Here is a 7999-nt window from a genome sequence, read left to right on the forward strand (position 1 = left end):
TGAGGTCCCTTCCAACCCAAACCAGTCGATGGTTCTGTGAAGCAGCTTCTGAGTTCTGCTCCTGCTGCCGAGTGCCTCTACGGGAGAGGTTCCCCTGACGGCTCAACTCCAGCCCTTAGTCAATGATCTACAAACGACGGAGCGTGCGAGTGGCTGCGAGCACAAAGCTGCGTCGACGTCGTTGGAAACAGAAGGCTGCAGGGATTTCCACCCGGGCTGAACTGCTGGTCTGAACTGGCGTGGACTGGAAAAGCCAAAACACCACAACTGCATAATTCATCATTTTCTTGCAAAACTGTCTTCAAAGTACATGATGGGGTAAGAGGAAACGGCTTCACATTGCACCAGAGGATCTTTAGATTGGATATTGGGAACATTCCTTCATGGAAAGAGTGGTGAAGCCCTGGCAGGGGATGCCCTGGGCAGTGGTGGAGTCCCCATCCCTGGAGGGGCTCAAACACATTGTGATGGTGGCACTTGGGCGAGGGTTCAGTCGGCACTGGGTTGGGCTGACGTTTGGACTGGAAGGGCTTGGAGGGCTTTTCCAACCTTGATGACTCCATTAATTCCTGATTCTCCGCCACTGAGAGGTCCTCAGCACTCGGGGTCCTCTCTCAGGGTGATGCCTGCAGGCACCACATCTTCACGCGCATTTCCTCAGCCAGCCCGGCTGGGACGGGCCGTGTCATTGCACCCAAGGAGTTCATTCTATGGATCCCCATTCCAATACCTACTGGGTTCAGTTTGGAGCCCCTCACTCTGACACGGGCAGGGACACCTCCCACTGGATCAGGGGACTCCAAGCCCCATCCAACCTGGCCTTCAACACCTCCAGGGTGGGGCAGCCACCACTGCTCTGGGCAACCTGGGACGGGGCCTCTCCACCCTCATCATAAATAATTTCTTCCTAATGTCCAGTCTAAATATTCCCCCTTCCAATTTAAAGCCATTCTCTCTTCTCCCATCACTCCATGCCCTTGTAAAAAGTCCCTCCCCAGCTTTCCTGGAGCACCTTCAGATACTGGAAGTTGCTCGAAGATCCCCACAGACTTCTCTTCTCCAGGCTGAACAATCTCAACTCTCCCAGCCTGGATTCCTACAGGAGGTTCTCCAGTCCTGGCATCATCTCCATGGCCTCCTCTGGACTCGTTCCAACAGCTCCATGTCCTTCCTGTGCTGAGGACTCCAGAACTGGACACAGGGTCCACGTGGGGTGTCCCCAGAGCAGAGCAGAGGGGCAGAATCCCCTCCCTCTCTGCTGGTCTCACGGCTTTGGATGCAGCCCAGGACATGGTTGGTTTCTGGGCTGCGAGCGCACGTTGCCGGCTCTGTGAAGCTTCTTCTCCCCCAGCACCTCAAGTCCTTCTCCTCAGGCTGCTCCCAACCCATCTGCCCCCATCCTGTACTGTGGATTGCCCTGACCCAGGTGCACGACCTTGCCCGTGGCCCTGTCGAACTCCATGAGGTTCTCACAGCCCCACTTCTCCAGCCTGTCCAGGTCTTACTTTCTGGATCAATATCCATTTAGTTCACAGCTCTTTAATTCAGGATGAGCTTTGGCCTCCTGCCCAACAATGCTCTGAATGCGTTCCCAGCAGCAAAGCCCAGGATTTATTCCATGGAGCCTCCGTCCTCCCGTGCCTTCAGAGGTGCCCTCAGGGCACAGCCGCGGGGGTGCATGGGGCTCCCCCTGAGCATCGCCACACCGAGCCTGCCCGGCACAGGGTGCACAGGGTCAGAGAATTGTGGCATTGCCCTGAGCAGTGGTGGCTGCCCCATCACTGGATGTGTTGAAGACCAGGCTGGACGGCGCTTGGAGCAACCTAATCCAGTGGGAGGTGTCCCTGCCCATGGCAGGGGGTGGAACTGGATGGGCTTTGAGGTCCCTTCCAACCCAACGCACTCCATGATTCTAACTTTCCTCCTCCGGAATCAGGCAATTCCTCCCCATGGCTCTTGGGTAAGAATCATAGAATCACTGGGTTGGAAAAGACCTTTGAGATCATCAAACCCAAACCCAAGGGGCTGATGACGAGGCTCTGGTCTTGCAGAAGGATCTGAGATGGTGGGAGGACAAGAGGGACTCACAGCACCCACAGCGATCATGGGAATTGTCGAAGGGACCCTTGGAAGGGATTGGGAAAACTTCACTTGTCTTCTTCGTTACATGCCGCGCATTCCAAGCAGCTCGTTGGGATTCCCCTCACTTCTTGCTTTCTGGAGGGATTGGAAGAATGCTGAGCAATTCCAGGCAGGAGCTGGATCTCATCTGGGTTTGGCAGCAATTCCTCGCTGCCCGTTCTGCCACGGCAGCCGTGCTGTGACCACCAGGTGTAACCAGGGGCTCCGGCTTTCCTCCCTGCCCCAAGGTGGCCCCTTGATGGCCACTGCACCCCTGCAGCCAGGACCCAGACTGAGGGGGGCGGGTGTCCCCCAGGAGACACCCTGGGGAGCCCCCACCCATAGGCTGCATCCTGTCCCTCACCAGCACGGACACTGGGAGGCTCCGATGGGCTGGAGCTTTCCTTGGGATGCAGCATGGATCCATGGGGGAAGTCCCAGCATCACTGGCAGATGGAGCATGGATCCTTGGGGATATCCCACCATCCATTATCCTTAGGGGATGCAGCATGAATCTTTAGGAGACACCCCAGCACCCCTGGGAGATGTCCCAGCATCCTTGAGGGATGCAGCATGGATCCATGGGGGATGTCCCACTATCCAGCATCCTTGGGGTCGCAGCGTGGATCCTTGGGGTTGTCCCACCATCCAGCATCACTGACGGATGCAGCGTGGATCCAGGGGTTTGCGGCATGGATTCTTGGGCGATGTCCCAGCACCAAACATCACAGGGGTATGTCCCAGCATTCTTGGGGATGTCTCACCATCCAGCATCCTTGGGGTTGCATCGTGGGTCCTTAAGGATTTTCCACCATCCAGCATCACTGGGGGATGCAGCATGGATCCAGGACGTTGCAGCACGGATCCCTGGCGGTTGTCCCAGCATCTCTGGGGGATGCAGCATGGATCCATGGGGGATGTCCCAACATCACTGGGGGATGTCCCACCATCCAGCATCCATGGGAGATGCAGCATGGTTCCTTGGGGGATGTCCCAGCATCCTGGAGAGATGCAGGAGCACCAGGCATCTCTGAGGGATGTCCCAGCATCTCTGGGGCTACTGGGCTGAACAGAGGACCAGGGTTGAAGATGACACCCCAGAAAACACAGATGTCACCAGAAGGAGCAGATGCAGAGGAGGCTCCATGCTCTTCTGGGAAATCAGATCCCATGAAGGAGAATCCTGTGGGGCTGCTCCAGGGATGGGGAGCATGTGGCTCCACAAGGAACGAGCCCGGAGAAGCTGGTTGTGGCGCTCCAGCCTGTGCTGGAGCACAGACTTGAATGCAAGACTTGGCCAGCATCGTTCCTAGGAGACCAGGGAAAGCTGAGCCATCAGGAGAGTGAACTCGAGAGACCTCCGTGAGACAAGGAATAAGTTGCTCTTGCAATCCCAGAGCTCCAGCTGAGATGCTGCGCTGCAGAGGACCAAGGGAGGAGAGGGCAAGGGATTTTCTCAGCCTGGCACAGAGCCTGGGCTTCCCAGGGATGTCCTGACCCTCCGACCCGATCATCCTCTCCAGATAACGCTTCCTCAAGCCTGGAATGTTGTGTGGAATCGTTGGAGCCAAAAGGAAGCAGTGCTCCAAGCTTGGGGAAGAGCAGCTGGAAAGCCGCCTGGCGGAGAGGAACCCGGGGGTGTTGGTCAGCAGCGGCTGAACATGAGCCAGCAGTGGCCCAGGTGGCCAAGAAGGCCAACAGTGCCCAGGCTTGGATAGCCATGGGGTGGCCAGCAGGAGCAGGGCAGGGATCGTCCCCCTGTGCTCAGTGCTGGAGAGGCTTTGAATCCTGAGTTCAGTTCTGGTCCCTCTCTCCAAGAAGGACATTGAGGGGCTGCAGCACATCCGGGGAAGGGAATGGAGCTGGGGAAGGGTCTGGAGAACAGACAGTGCTCTAAGGTCTCCCCATGGCACTCTCTTCTCCAGGCTGAACAACCCCAACTCTCTCAGTCTGTCCTCCTACAGGAGGTTCTCCAGCCCTGGCATCATCTCCGTGGCCTCCTCTGGACTCACTCCAACAGCTCCGTATCTTTCCTGTGCTGAGGACTCCAGAACCGGACACAGGACTCCAGGTGGGGTCTCACCAGAGATGAGCAGAGGGGCAGAATCCCGTCCCTCCCTGCTGGTCCCATGGCTTTGGATGCAGCCCAGGACGCGGTTGGTTTCTGGACTGCCGGGATGGAGAGTTCACACCCAAGAACGGGCGTGGGAGGACACCTCCTGCGCCCCGGCCGAGGCTGGGCTGTGCCTGGCACATCCAACGCCCCCCCAGGTCTTGTCCGAGCGCACGACGCACGGTCTGTGTTTGTCCTTTCAGCACAGAACGTCTCCGAGCGGTGGCCGGCGTGTGTTGAAGTGTTTTCTCCCTGGAAGCCGAGCTCAGAATAGCTCAGCGGCAAACACTGCGCGGCCCCAAGGTCAGGAGAACAATGATACGGAGAAACAGCAGCGCTGGTGCTGGAGAGACATTGGGTTTGCTCCTGGATGAGCGTCTCTCAGAGGAAGCCCCCCCTGCCCCACAGGCATCGCCCGACAAAGGCAGCTGGAGGGCAGGACCCTGACCGGCAGCAGCTCAGCTTTGGTTCCTCACCACTCCAAACCCACCCCACCACAATGCCTTCATCACCACAAGCTGCGTGGGGAAGGGTTCTGAGCCGAAAGATGAGAGACTGAGAGGACATCTCAGGGAGAAACGTTTTGCTGTGAGGGTGGGGAGGACCCCCTCACCACAACCTCCTCTCAGGAGCTGCAGAGAGCCATGAGGTCTCCCTTCAGCCTCCTCCACCCCAGGTTAAACAGCCCCAGGGCCCTCAGCCACCTCCTGCTGGATCAGGGGCTCCAAACCCCATCCAACCTGGCCTTGAACCCCTCCAGGGATGGGGCAGCCCCCACTGCTCTGGGCACCCTGGGCCAGGGCCTCCCCACCCTCACAGCAAAACATTTCTCCCTAAGCTCTCATCTCAATCTCCCCTCTCGCAGCTCAAAACCGTTCCCCTCATCCCATCCCTGCACTTCCTGATCCAGAGCCCCTCCCCAGCATTCCTGGAGCCCCTTTCAGCCCTGGAAGCTGCTCCAAGGTCTCCCCACAGCCATGTCTTCTCCAGGCTGAACAACCCCAAGTCTCCCAGCGTGTCCTCGTACAGGAGGTGCTCCAGCCCTCGCGTCATCTCCATGATGGGGTCTCACAGAGCGGAGGGGCAGAATCCCCTCCCTCCCTGCTGGTCCCACGGCTCCGGATGCAGCCCAGGACAAGCGTTGCCGCCTCACGTGGAGCTTCTCCTCCCCCAGATGAGAGAAATGTTTCTGACAGAGTCTCCACTCATCTCCCAAAGAACGACCGGACAAGGCGGGAATGGCTCTGAATTGGAAGGGGGAAGATTTAGATTGGACATTAGGAAGAAATTCTTCCCAATGAAGGTTGGGAGGCCCTGGAACACATTTCCCAGTGCAGTGGTGGCTGCCCCATCCCTGGAGGGGTTCCAGGCCAGGTTGGATGGGGCTTGGAGCCCCTGATCCAGTGGGAGGTGTCCCTGCCCATGGCAGGGAGTGGGACTGTGCAGGGATTCAAGGCCCGGCCCCAGTTTGGGTGCTCTAAGGCCATCGGTCTTATTCTGCCATGCGAGGCTCTATACACCCTTCCCACCTCGTTAGCAGCTCGGCCGCTGATTGGCCACCCTGAGGCTCTCCCAGCTGCAGCAACCAGGCCTGACTCAGCTGCCACAAAGGCTCTCTTACCCAGAGGCCTACAGGACTGGATGGGCTTTGAGGGCCCTTCCAACCCAAACCATTCCATGATTCCATGATTCAATGATTTCCGCGCTGGTCTTGGGGATGAAAACAGGGTTTGACCCCTCTTTCCGCGCCCACCCGGCCCTCCCGGAGCCAACAGCACCTCCCCACCTGCCCACCAATCCGCCTTGCAGATCCATGAATCCTCCGACACTTGGGAATGGCCCTTGGAAGCCGAGGTGCCCTGGCTGTCCCGAAGGCCGGCGCCTTCCCTTCCCCCGGCACAAGGGCTGCCAGTGGCCGGGAGGGAACGTGGAGTTGTCTTTGTCTGATGGAGCAAGGACAAGGTGGAAGAACAGCTTTTGACGGGAGGCTTCATTCCAACTGGGAAGCGCTGGCCTTGAGAGCTTGGATGCGGGGATGAAGGTGCACCCTGAAAATGAAGCAATTAATTAAGGAGATGGGCACTAATGCATGGCTAAGGTGCCCAGAGCATGATTAACGCTGCATGGCGAAGCCTTGGCGCTGCCTGGCATTCATTCAGGGCCAAGGAGCGGCCGCCGGCGCCGCCGGTGCCACGTGGGAGACATCCCGCTATGCTTGGACCATGGTGACAACAACAGCTCTGGTGCAGAACGTGCCAGGTGATGAACGGACACTCCTGCCTCGCTGCCAGCAGATGGGATGATCCATGCCTGGAGCCCACGGCTAGCGGTGACCTTCTCCAGGTGTTGGAAAGGGATTCAAGGACCAACAGCCCCAATCCTGCCTCCAGGAGGGGTTTGGGCACTTGTCCTCTGAGGCTGAAGGAGAGAAAGGATCATGGAATCATGGAATGGGCTGGGTTGGAAGGGACCTCAAAGATCATAGAGTCATGGAATCATGGAATGGTTGGGGCTGGAAGGGGCCTCAAAGCTAATCCAGTTCCATGGGCAGGGACACCTCCCACCGGATCAGGGGGCTCCAAGCCCCATCTAGCTTGGCCTTGAAGACCTCCAGGCATGAGGCAGCCACCACTTCTCCAGCCCCTCCCGGCCGCTGCGAGGTTGGCCCTTCCCTCCAGCAGCTGCTGGTGGCTCAATCCAGGTTATGTTTCCATTGAGCTTTGGAAGAGCTGCTCTGTGAGACTTGAGGTGCATCTACAGCCTTCTCCCCGCTGCCTGGTGCCCCTCGCTCCCCCTGCCCGGGCAGACGCTGCTGCAAATTTAGAGTCAGAATCATGGAATTGCTTGGTTAGAAAGACTCTTAAGATCATCGAGTCCAACCATACCATCCCCAAGGACCTCACCTATCCAGTTTTTAAATCCCTTCAGGAATGGAGACTCCTCCACCTCCCTGGGCAACCTCCACCACGGCCTGAGAACCCTTTCCATGAAGGAATTTTTCCTGATGTCCAGCCTCCCCTAGGGCAACTTGAGACCATTTCCTCTTGTCCTACTGCCTGTCACTCGGGAGAAGAGACCATCACTCACCTCACCACAACCTCCTTTCTGGGAGCTGCACAGAGTGATGAGGTCTCCCCTCAGCCTCCTCTTCTCCAGACTAAACAGCCCCAGGTCCCTCAGCCGCTCCCACAACCCCTGTTCTCCAGCCCCTTCCCCTGCTCCGTTCCCTTTTCCAGACACGCTCCAGCCCCTCAAGGTCTTTCTTGTCCTGAGGGGCTGAAATTGAACCCAAGATTCAAGGCACAGCCTCACCAGCGCTGGGTCCAGCGGAAGCTCCGAAGGCTTTAGCTCCAAATTTCAATTCCAGCCCATGTGCATCCTATTATTTCCTGAGGAATTTAATTTGCCAACTCAATCAAATCTGACGATCTCCGGGCATGGAGCCGCTCTGCAGCGCCAGCGCGGGCTCCCTCCTCTCTCTCTCCCCTCCTGGTGTCCCTGTCCTCGTGGCCGTCATTCCTTTGTTGAGTTTCTAGGAGACTCGCTGTGTGCTGCTCTCCACCAAGGCCAGGCATCGCCGCTCCCATCTCGCTCCGCAGCTGGAGAGCCGGGCTCTTGACGTACGCGGAGGCTCTTTGGTCCTCTGCTCTGTTGAGTGCCGCTCGATGCCATTTCTCACCCTCCCCAGCCCTTCACTCGAGGACGTTTGGTTTCCAGCGCTTCCACTTCTCAACCCATGGCCGTTTCTTCTGCTGACTCCTCCAC

This window comes from Cuculus canorus, chromosome 1 (genome assembly GCF_017976375.1).
Source record: "Cuculus canorus isolate bCucCan1 chromosome 1, bCucCan1.pri, whole genome shotgun sequence".
NCBI lineage: Eukaryota > Metazoa > Chordata > Aves > Cuculiformes > Cuculidae > Cuculus > Cuculus canorus.